Raw genomic sequence first — 10,195 nt, forward strand, 5'->3', positions numbered from 1 at the left:
AATAAAAAATGGGTGTCTTTCGCCTCATTTTTTCGTAAAATCCAATCACAAAGTTCGTGCGATAAAAAGTTGAAAAAAAACATTACAATAATTGCCGGACCAATGTATGGTAGGGACATGCAAATACGGACTGTCATACAGAAAACAGCCTATATTACATACATAACATAATCTTGATGTTCATATAAACCCAATACAAAGGCTATTTTAATACTCAGCTATCCAAAAATGAATTTTATTGCACACTAGCTCTCATATTTAAAAAATCCACAGGGGCCAAAATGCGAAACTACACACCTAACTGTGGAGTGCTACCTAAGCTTTGGATTTCAAATATTTTGGCCACGAGCATCACTGAAGAGACATGTAATGTCGAAATGCGCATCTGGTGCAAGAAAATTGATACCGTTAATTTTATCAGGTATTGTCTCTCTTTTTTTTAAATGCTATAAATGTAAATTTGAATATTCCCGCCAAATATTAGTTTCTATAATGGTCACGTGATTAACAACCATCCTAGTTGAAAGCCACAGGACCGTATGCACTAAGGTAAAAATACGCATTTGTTAATGTTTATAAAAAAGGTTATGTAAACAAAATCAAGTTAGACATTTAGAATGATTTATTTGTAAATATTTACCGGCCAATATGTATACATATTTACTATTAAAAAATCTACTTTCGTTTATGTTATGTCAGTTAGGTGGTCCATTGTTATTGTTTGTATTTGGGATATAATTGATAAGGCACATACTGTATTCCTCGTGGATTTTTTACATTTGGTCATGTGGGATGTTTTATAGCTTAATGATATGGATTTTTAATTAACTATTGTTAAAGGTCACACGATGATCCCCGTCATTTGGTTGATGGCCAGTGTCAAATAAAATTTTGATATTTTTGCTTTTATTTTAAATTTATAATTGCTTTATTTTGATCAGGGTTACTCATCGTGTTCACATTTACCAAAAATCGGTATTATGTTAGTGAATTCACACGTAAACTGAAAACAATTACGATCCCATTGATAAAACTCAATGTTTTCATGAAGTTTAAATCATGTTTTGTCTACCTGCAGTTTATATTCAATGTAACCTTGTGTGTGTTAAGTGTACACAAAGCAGGGTTTTCAGAACATGATTTAAATAACATATAGTTTACAAGTGCACACATCTTATATACAGGTAATTGAACCAGGTGTATAGAAGTGAGCAAATGTAATGTGAAACCAGTGTACATTACATATATCCTATTGTAATCATGTTTACTGTACCTGGCGTTTGGTGTGAACACGGCCTTATTCGTGTCACAGTATTTGTGATTTGAATTAATAAACAACTATAATCCGAAACAACTAGTTACTGACGGATTAAGGTGGGAACGTAGAGTGCGTAAAATAATCATTTTTTATGACATTTTCGTCACCACTACAAACAATTATTCCCCCGGTCCCCCATTTTTCTCGAGACTTTATCTTCCCCTGAGAGTGTATTAATATGTATGTTCATTTGCAAACATACACAACGGTAGTGTTGCATGGGAGAAAATTATTTATAATGTTGCACGGCTCAAATATGTTCAATGAAAACATGAGTTGAGAAGTTATTTTTGTTTTCCGCAAATTTTGGAAACCTTTTACAGAACAGTTACATAAAACATGTTTTATGCAGACTTTAATTATTTGATATTGATCCTTGCCGACCAAAATGTGATTTCGTTACGGAATTGATTGATCAAAAGTCGAACTCCTTTTCGAATTAAACTCAGAATCTTTAATAGTAAACATGTTTTAAGGGAAAATAAGTTACCACTAAATTGTAGACGCCTTTGGTGTTTCCAATTCTCTTCTTGACTCTAGACCGCAACCCGAGAAAAAGGTTCACCGTGACTAATCCATCTTGAACCTTAAATAGAAAATGGGAGAAAGAAATGTTTGGGACATCAATCAACAATTTCATTATGGACCCACTTATAAGGTTAATAATTCTTATCGAAGGTTCCAGGAATATTTTAAGTGGTAACAAGTGGTATTAATCGTATGATCCTACACCTTTGAACTCCTTGACATGTAACTTGATAAGGATCAAGGATGAATATTACTATAAACTTGTTTTGAGATGATCTCGGATATTGATATAGCTATTTTGACCATTTTAAAAATTAATCTTAAACAAAAAAGTTTACAGCCTGATAACAATGCAAATATATCAGAGAGAATACAAAACGATCATTACTAATAAGTACAATATATCAGTCTAATGTCTAACAGACAACTGCTGCATGCTATTTTGTAATTTGAATTACGTTGTTTTTTATCTCAAGGACACAAAAGGTTACAGTCTCCTTTATCTACATATTGACAAATATTTTCAACAACAAAATAATTGAGGAACTTCTAAAAAGGTAAAACTTTAAAACAAGTTAGTTTGTAGACCGGGAAAGGCCTTCTGAATAATAGCCTTAATTATATTTGCATCAGTTCTATTTTGCAGTTTTGTGATATGGCCTCATCCTCCATAAGTTGTGGTGTGTGTGACCTCCGACACATGAACAAACCATCCAAAATCTGGTGTACGGAATGTGATGAAGGACTTTGTCAAGAATGTCAGGAACACCATAGTTTGTCCAAGGGAACCAGAAACCATATCACCATCACAATAAAGGAATATAAAACATTACCAAGTGAAGTACTTAAAATCACTCAATACTGTAGCACACACAATGACAAATTTATAATGTATTGCGGGACACACGAACGTCCCTGCTGCAGAAAATGTATAGTTGAAACTCATAAAGAATGCCTGGATATCGATAATTTAGAAGACGTCATTCAAAATGTAAAAACCTCAAATGCCTTCCACGATATTGAAGAAAGATTGGTTGAAGTAGCAGAAATTTTAAAGAAAATCAGTCAACACCAGCAGAAGAATCTGTTGAATTTGAAAGAAAAAAGAAAACAAATTGAAAAAGAAATTCAAAAGACCCGTACAACAATCAACAACCTTCTGGAAAAATTACAAGGAGATTTGATAAAACAACTTAATTCTATTGAAGAAACCCAGAACTCGAAAATGTGTCAGTTGTTGTCATCACTTGAACAGAGAGAAAAAGAAATAACCAAATACCAGCAAAACCTTGCAAGCATTAAACAACACGCCTCAGACCTTCAGATTTTTCTTTCACTTAAGCAAATCGAACAAGACATTAATATAAATGATAAATTCCTACAATCCGTAGTGGAAGGTGGTCAAATGAAGCAATCTCATCTAGAATATAGAGCCAACATGGCTATTCAAGACTTCATGTCAAATATCAAAAGTTTTGGAGAAGTACATATCGAAAGTAAGCCATGTGACATCGTTCTTAGCAGGAAGAAGACCAAACAAGCACAGATAATGGTATCAACCGTTCAAACAAGATTCATTGAGAACATAAAACTGAAGAAAAACAAGACAATAACAACTGAAGGACACAACGTCTACGGGTGTTGCATAATACCAGATGGTAGAATGGCGTTTACTTATTTCTTTGATTTGGCAGTTAGAGTATTCAGTGATACAGGAACAAAAGACTTTGAGGTGAAGATGCCGTATTACGTATACGATATACTGTATATAAGTAAGGACAATACATTAGCCGTAACATCTGGTGGTTCAAGTCAGCATTGTATTTTTATTATAAACGTGGAAAGAAAACAAATCACGAAAACAATTACACTCGACTCGTATATTTATGGCATAGCACTTAGAGAAAATAATTTAATATATTACGGTTATAACAAAGGAATCCGAATGATCAATCTTTCCGATGAGTCAATTACTCAAATAGTCCAAGATAAAATGCCAGATTGTTGTTACATTGCAACATTTCGGAACCAAATATATCACACAAACTCGGAAACACATGCCGTTACTTGTTACGATCGACAAGGTAAACCACAATGGACATTCAAAAATGGCAGCCTTCTGAAGGATCCTCGTGGTATTGATGTAGATATTGATGGTAATGTGTATGTGGTGGGGTTCAGTTCGAACAATGTTGTAGTTATCTCCCTTGATGGAAAACGCTATAGAGAAGTGTTAGTAGCAAGCGATGGGCTTGATTGTCCTACTTCACTTTGTTTTAATAATTCAAAGAAGCAGTTGCTAGTGATTAACTTTGAAAATGAGGCACACTTATATGCATTCATTTGAAAAAAATTTGGATAAGCTATTGTTTATCAATTTTGTATCGTCACAGCTAAACATTTTTTGATGAAATGATGTGTTTGACAATAGACATTAATTATGTTATGGAATATTTTGATTTTTTAAATATGTTTTTGTTAGATTTTTTATAAACAAATACATCAAATAGAACGATTTTACATGATCCATTCTTTGAAAAAGTGTTTATTTATAATTGACAAAGTTGCAAAATATTCAGGATTCGGAATTTTGTTAAAGATCTTTTAAATTTTAACCTTATTTGGGCAAGAGATATGTTTCCATAATGAAAAATATCAATATAAGCTAATTAATGTGTTAAAACTATATATGGAGATAAAACTTACATATCTTACATCAGTGTCATAACTTACATTATGTTAACGATTTTTTTGTGTTGACACATGCACTGTATGTTCTGATCAGAAAGTGCAAAAGGAATTTTGCCCTTTTCCATTGATTATTCATGTTATTGTAAAAAAAAAATCTGATAATTTTAACGTCGAAGAAAGGTATCTGATACATCAATATTCATTCTACAATCATTGCAAAAAGTATGATACATAGCAATCTATTCAACCTTCTTATTAAAAGTACCACAGGAAATGGTTCGTTGGTTAGGTAAAGAGAAGTTATACATTCAAATAACATAGAAAGCACCGATAAATATGTGTTGACTATCTCTACACGCAGCTTAGAATGTATGTCTCCATTCATAGAGCGGACATGGGTGCATATATATTCCTCCCTCGATATTACAAAAACGAGCACTCCTCTGAAGCATTGATTTTACTGCAGGATGGTATGATTTATTATTTACTATGTATATTGATAAATGTGACTTTGTTAACTGCTGGGAAGTTTCATTTGTCATTAGCAATCATACTACTAGTACCTCCCATTACTTGTATCTTCATATTGTTCAAAATTATAATCCTTAACATTATGGGAAGAATTATGATTACCAACAAACAACATCCACCAGAGACCAATTGTCGTTGATATTAGCAACTATATGTTACCTTACGGCTTTGAACAATAAGCAAAATCCATACTATATAGTAAGCAATGAATGCCACGAAATGACAAATGTTAACCAGAAATCAAACGGTATTCTGATAACGAAAATGAATTATGTAAGACAACAAACAATTACAACCATAAAATTATAGGTTACTGACTTTTTTGTGGACTTTCCGAATTGATTTTCCTGTAAGTTCAGTATTTTTGTGATTTTCCTTTTGACAGGCACATAACGAATATGGGAGGGTTAACCTTGTGATAGCGTTTACCTCCTTTTTTCACCTATGGCAAGGGAATACGAATCAGCTGTTAAATACAATGGGAAGGGGGTCGACTCGTGAGATCGGCACGAACAACAAAAGGAACGCTAATAAAGCACAACGCACTTATCTTGTTTTAAAAGAAAACGTTTCAAATACATTTAATGTTATCTTATTATTGATACAACACTACAGACTAAACGGAACGTGTAAATGCTTTTTTCACAGACATAAGACGTATTAATATAAATAATCAACCAGTTCAATAAATTGACGGCAAGAGACAGAACAAGGTGAAAACACTGTCTGCAATAGAAGAGTTGATAAACTACCTCTCAATATAGAAATTGTTGCATGAGTTCTAAGATTCATTGCCAAACTACCTCTCAACATAGAAATTTTAGCATGAATTCTAAGATTCATTGCCAAACTACCTTTAAATATAGAAATTTAGCAGGAATTCTATGATTCATTGCCAAACTACCTCTAAATATAGAAATTTGAGCATGAATTATGAGATTCATTGCCAAACTACCTCTCAGTATAGAAATAATAGCATGAATTATAAGATGCATTGCCAAACTGCCTCTAAATATAGAAATTTTAGCAGGAGTTCTCAGATTCATTGCCAAACTACCTCTTAATATAGAAATTTCAGTATGAATTATAAGATTCATTTCCAAACCGTTTGAAGTATTCCAAATGTACTAAGTGTTAAGAGTTATTCTTATCTAACTGAATATTGACATTTAAAGTTTGTGCTATCATTAGTTTTACCTCCTTTTTAAAGTTATAGATTGTGCAAAAGAACTTAAAGTAAGGAGTGATAACGGAATTATTAACACTTGCTATCATTTGAATCACATAATTAGGCGATACTTATAAAACGAATTGTGATTTCATGGATATTCTTAGTTGAAAGGGGAGGGGGTATTCCTCAACACTGCTATTTCTGACAATGTGTGTCCCTTGCGCGTTTCAGGGGATATAGAAACACCGGCGTCCATCTATCGATCCACCGGCATGTGCGTCCGTCAGTCCGGTTTTGCTAGCGCTCTTACAAATACAGTTCTTGCCAGATTTTTATAACATTTATATCATATGTTTATATCAGCAGTCTCTTAGACAAGTTGAAAAATCAGTGTCAATCGATATGTTTTAAAGGGTGAATCCCGTGGTAAGGAGCATCAAATGAATCGTTGTTATCTGAATTCATACTCTGTAAAAACAGGTTATGTACTAATCTTACTGTAAAACATATGCGCGTGTTGAAAATAAATGTCTCATCAGTGAATCTTAAAGTCAAAATGGACAATTGACAAAACTAATAGACATAATTGATACAATGGTACCTGATAAAAGAGATAGGAGTAGAAACCGTTTTACAAACTATCAGCTATAAACGTTTTACAATCTTACGTCTTTAAATTTAGTATAGGTTGCAATTCTGTAAATATAGACAATGCAACTTCCCGTAGGTACTCCCTTTGAGGCTAAAACTGTGACACTGTTACTATGAAATTCCGTGAAAAATGATATCCCAGAACGGAAAGTTTATATGCACTTCTATTTTATTCAACGGTGAAAATATAGAGCTATGCGGCATATTTTCAACATTTATATGCCCTAAACTTCTAAGAGTTTAAATTTATAGTAAAATATATCCATTTTTGGACCTTCTAAGAATTATAAATTTAGGCGCTACCATATGTTTCTATAGTGGTTACATCCCCAAGTGATGTCTCTAGGAGATGAACAACAAAGATCATAAATAGGAACCAGTATGTTAACAAATTTACATATCTATGAATATTATAAATCTCCCCAAAAGAGGCGTGGTTTGAGATTCAGCTATATTTACAAAGTGCAACCTATACAAACATTTATTCAAATAGAAAACTCTCTAAAAACAATTTTTCTCACAACAATACTTATCTATCAGAATTATAGCCTTAAAGAAATCACTATTTAGATAATATCTATTTCTCACTGATCTACAAATGAAAATACATTTTATTAATTTTGTGCATCCAACGCAAATTTCTGGATTGATCTTTTTCAGGAACGCTAAAACCCAAGATTTGAGAGGTTCGTTTTCAAAATACAGGCTGTGCAAAAAATGAGATTTGTAATAATTATATATCGAAACGGTCTGCGCCAGCTACCATCTTTAATGTTAGATATTAAATTTCATATTGACAGTGAATCAGTCATGCATCGACTTTTCTCTTCGTTTCAAAATTAGCTTTTTCTTTTTGTAAGTGTTTTTGGAGTGTAAAAGCGTATACCGAAGTTCATTTTGTATGAAGCGTGGAAGCGCTTTATTCTAAAATTGTGCACATGGTCATCACTTTTACAACCCTATAAAAGTATAAAAAGAAGCATTTAATACTTATAACTACATTTTTTGCCGGATCATGAAAACACGATTTTTATCAAACGTTTCTTTTATTTCCCTTGTACATTTTATTGTTGACGCACGTGTCATCATCAATGTAACATTTCATTTTGAATAGAAGGTTATTTTTAGAATGGCACGAGATTACTGTTACAAAATCAAAATAATTATTAATGATATAAAACATCACAGTTATCTTTCTTTACATATAAGTGTCTTGCTAAATTGCTTCCTAGTGAAAAGATGAATTAGATATTAGTTCATAATATACGGCAGATTTAGTTCATTCATATAATAAGACAGAAGGAAATTAGTGTTTTTGGGGAAAGGTCTGTCGATCAATAAGATCTTGTTAAGACTTGCAAATCATGAAGACATACACTTCCATAACCAAGAGAAAAGCCAAACAAACATTAAACAGATACTTTGGTACGCTATGAAAAAGCACTCATAACCAGATATTATACATGTTGCAAGTCAGAAATACATCGTTGCCAAGCACCAGGTTTTCCATTGTGTTTAGTTTGGGTAATATTTCGACAGAAAGACAGGTGTGTATTGACGTTGACAGTTTAAGAAGGTACGTATCCGTCTAAGAAACAGCAAACCAACGACAAAAATCATCAATTGGAAACAAATTTAACATTAATGCTCAAACATCTACATTTGACCATCATCACCAACTTTTCAATTCTCCATGGTCTTTTTGATATTTTTTTGATATTTTCTATCTTTCTGTTCTTTCTCCAATGAAGTGAGCTTGTTTTATTTCAAAAAAATCTGAAATAAATTTCATATGTAATGTGTTAAATTTTAATGTTGTGTTTCTGTTGTGTCGTAGTTCTCCTCTTATATTTGATGCGTTTCCCTCAGTTCTAGTTTATAACCCGGATTTTTGTTTTTCACAATCGATTTATGAATTTCGAACAGCGGTATACTAACACATGAGCGTTTTTTGAAAATTAATCTTCAAGCGACTATTTTTAAAATTAGCTTAACATGTTGCTTTTTTAAATCTAACAAATATGTTATATTCATAGTTGGATTTTTATGCATGCTCATGAAATTCACATCCATTTCTAGTATCAAAATGTTCTAAAAACATAAATTTTGGTTTGATTTGAAATAATTTCTCCATTTAGTAGTCGAGCCACTTTTTACCGCTGAAAATACAACAGAAATCTATACCTTGTACAATGATATCGGCAATATGTTGTTTCTTCTTTCCCTCCCTTTTGTCTGTATCCATTGTTGCAGTTTCACTTTCACTTCTTCTTTCTCTCATGGTTAAATTAAATACTTATTTACGTTGTTGGAAAATCCCATTCTCTTAACAAAGACCAAGTATAAAATGAACACTGGCATTATTTCGTCATCTATTATAGTCAGACGATCGGGGAGGGATGTCTCGTTCATTTCGCCTTCTTGTCAGTCGTACTTAATAGGTTTATAAATGACAAAGGGAAAAGTTCCGGTTTTCCTTTTGTTAAGTGGAAAAAAAAACATTTCAAAATCGCATAACTATTTCTTTTACTATTTTTTTCAAATTATATGAAAGATTGTTTTATCATTTAGACTGAGGACCGGAACTAAATGAAGCTGCGCATGTCGTAGTAAAGTCAATCTAATGAATTCAGTTTTATATTACATTTGTACGTTTGTATAAGTAATTATGAGTAGAAAAACAAATAAATCAAAGAATTGATTTGACGTTATCGAAACATTTTGATTGTATATGCTTTGTATTATCATGACTTTAATGCACGAAAAGTATAAAATGTTGCTGCATAAAGGTGGAGGTATGATCCTTTGTTGTTTTTTTCTTTTATCGAAATTTGAAATTCAGCGGCAGTTACATAGAAAAACTAGCCTCACGAGTACTTCACCATTATAGTCAATTAAGCTCCTCCCTTCTCAATACACGTGATTCGTTCCTGAAAATGGGAAGGATTGATGTCTTAAAATACTAGAATAAGGCACATGTTCAAGTTTAATATTTTATTAATTAAAAAAAACCATTACAGGCAGAAAAATGAAGGTTAATTTGGTATTTATAGAAGACAACAATTTGATCACAATTATAAAAATGAGAATGAAGACGGTTACAATGCTTTGACCCAACTAACATGATTATTTTTAGACAGTGTCGAAAATTGTTCAACAATGAGGGCGAAAATATGTTTTGATATTATTGACAAATAAAAAGGGGAAAATCGGACTCCAAGGAAAATTCAAATAGGGAAGTTTTCTTCATCAAATGACAATATCAAAATCAACAGCTCAAATCTATCAAACAAATGGACAGCAAC

The 10,195-nt window shown here is 32.3% G+C and overlaps 1 long non-coding RNA gene across 1 annotated transcript; it reads left to right on the top strand.

Moving 5' to 3' along the window:
* Nucleotides 1-483: 483 nt before the first annotated feature.
* Nucleotides 484-4,371, top strand: LOC143075445 (uncharacterized). The gene is made up of 2 exons (XR_012978315.1): nucleotides 484-549; nucleotides 2,493-4,371. It is a non-coding gene; the product is annotated as an uncharacterized LOC143075445 (long non-coding RNA).
* Nucleotides 4,372-10,195: the final 5,824 nt, after the last annotated feature.

The sequence above is a fragment of the Mytilus galloprovincialis genome, chromosome 5, assembly GCF_965363235.1.
Source record: "Mytilus galloprovincialis chromosome 5, xbMytGall1.hap1.1, whole genome shotgun sequence".
Taxonomy (NCBI): Eukaryota; Metazoa; Mollusca; class Bivalvia; order Mytilida; family Mytilidae; genus Mytilus; species Mytilus galloprovincialis.